Genomic DNA, 2590 nt, shown 5'->3' on the forward strand with positions numbered 1-2590 from the left:
AAAAGTGTTTGCCAGAGCGCATTGAGGTGCATTTGAATGGACAAAAGTTGAAAACCTTATCTGCTGCCGCTGTTTTGGCCGATGAGTATGTGCTTACACACAGAACTCTGCACTTCCTCGCAAGAGAGGTAATGTTTCTACTGCCACAAACCGGGGCATGTCATTGCTAACTGCTTAGTGTGCAACAGCCAAAAGGCATTGGATTGATTAAATACAGCCTATACAAAACTTTAGAAAACTGTAATGACAGCGATAGTTCTGATCCCCATTTTAAACCTTTTGTGTTTGAAGGTTTGGTGTCACTCTCAGGTAAAGCAACGATGAGTGTCCAATTCAGATTTTGTGTGACGCAGCGTGTTCTCAGTCAGACATTCTTACTGGGTTGCTAAAGTTTTCCAAACAGTCAGCCTGTGTCTGCAGTAGTGTTCTCAGAGGTGTGAAAATGGGCAGTGTTCTGGGTCCACTGCACCATAATCACGTACAGTCTGACCTAGTTAACCTTTTTTCCCAGTAGCTGTTTCCCCTACAAGAAAGAGGCTTAACATTCATCCCAACTCCAAAACCACAGAACCCACAGAAATTTAGAGGGGACCTCCAGAATTTTCAAAGGAAACTGAAACTATTGCATAATTTCCTGGGAGGAGGTAGAAGTATGCCTGAATCACTGGGCCATTCAACTGGGAGCAACACATTATCAATATCTCCCTAGCAACAAAACTACTCAATGATGATGGTCAAAATTATTGTGATTTCTGATCTTTCTCCATATCGCCCCACACCACCTCACAGTTCAGGTAGCATAATGGACCTATGAAATAAGTTATACCAGCATTACTTTAGGTTCAGTGCAATATCAGTGGCGTTGATACAATTTTCCTAAAAGTTAAGGTTTGTTTTCCAGCACTGTACCCAGTTTTAACAAAAATAATATTAAAGTATAATCTACCTCTCCTCTCCTATAAAATGCCTAATTTTTACCTCCCTTTTCCCCGTAGACTTGTACCTCCAAGTTTTAGTAGGAATCTCATACCCCTTTCCCAACAAAATTAGTGTGTGCATGCAGGTTTTTTAAACACAGGTAAACCCCTTAAAAATGAGTGACTGGCTTCATTCCCACTGCCACTGAACTCATAGCTGGAGAGCAAGTGAACCTTTTTGTCAGCTGGTGTATGTATTGTTTTGTTGGTGTGTCCATGCGACATCACAGAAAGGCAAGCGATCAGGTAAACAGTACACAGCAGCAGGAACAGAGGTCTTTAAAAGCTTGTCAGTGGTTTCCTCTCTTTATATATCTCTTACTGATTTAGTCTTTCTTTCAAACTCAGTACAGACTAAATATGATCACTATTTTTGCGCCGCTTAGGAGGAGACAGTCACTAATTAGCAACGGCGTGTCATTGCATCTTGCCGGTTAAGGGGCTGAAATTTACTCAGGTGTTGTACTACCAAAAACCCGACTAAAAACCCGTCTACCGCAGAGCCATTTAACCCCGGTGTGAATGCCAATTGTACACATTACCCTTGCATTAAAAAGCCAGATGTTAGTGGGTGTTAGCGGTTTTTTTTTGTGCATTGGGAATGAAGCTATAGACTTTATATAAAGATGGACAACATGATAGTTCCCCCAAAGTGCAACTTTTCAATCTCAGTTGCCCCTCTGGTGTCTGTCTGCAGGATAGGTCATAAAGCCCTCCCCTTCATGTGAATGAATGGGACACACACCAAACTAAAAACTAAAAAATTACACACCAAATACATTTCTGTCACTGAAGGTACTTCTCATCACCCTGATGTTTTTTTAAGTGATCGTTTTTATGAAAAGTTTGGTTTTAATGAGTTATTCAGTTCTACAAAAAGGGGATTTTCTGCCATAACTGACAGCTGTGATACACAGTCGATGTTGGGCGTCAATGAGGCTCGCAATTGGTCGGATGGGCGTTTTGGCAAGATTGCACTAGTGACGTAAACCGGATACTGGATATTTGAGCTTCACTCAAGCATAGCTAAGGCAAAAGGTGACGCGTTGTCCATCTTTATATACAGTCTATGCCAGCCGTGACTGAGTATTTTCTTGAGGTGACACTGTCAGGGCACTGTGGCTCAGAAGTAGAATGGGTCGCCCTCTAATCGAAAGGTTAGCAGTTCGATTCCAGTTTCTCCAGGCAACATGTCGAAGTATCCTTGGGCAAGATATTGAACCCCAAATTTCTCCCGATGCCACATCATCGGAGTGTGCATGTATATGAAAGGTAACTACCCAGCAGGTGGCACCGTGTGCGGTAGCCTCTGTCACCACTGTGTGAATACGTGCGTGAATGGGTGAATGTGACATGTCCTGTGAAAGCGCTTTGAGTGGTCGAAAAGACTAGAAAAGCACTATACAAGTACAGTTCATTTACCATTTACAGTGAAGCAACAGTAAAGTGTCTGCCTTCAATGAAAAAATCTGATGACAGTTCAAACAACACAGTCAGATAAATAGTTGCTAAGAGGGATTTCATTCTAAAAGGTAACAGTTCCAGAAACATAGCAGTTCAGTCAAGAAACTCTTTCTTGATCATCTAGTAATTATACATACATGCTGCAAACG

This window comes from Plectropomus leopardus, chromosome 10 (assembly GCF_008729295.1).
Source record: "Plectropomus leopardus isolate mb chromosome 10, YSFRI_Pleo_2.0, whole genome shotgun sequence".
NCBI lineage: Eukaryota > Metazoa > Chordata > Actinopteri > Perciformes > Serranidae > Plectropomus > Plectropomus leopardus.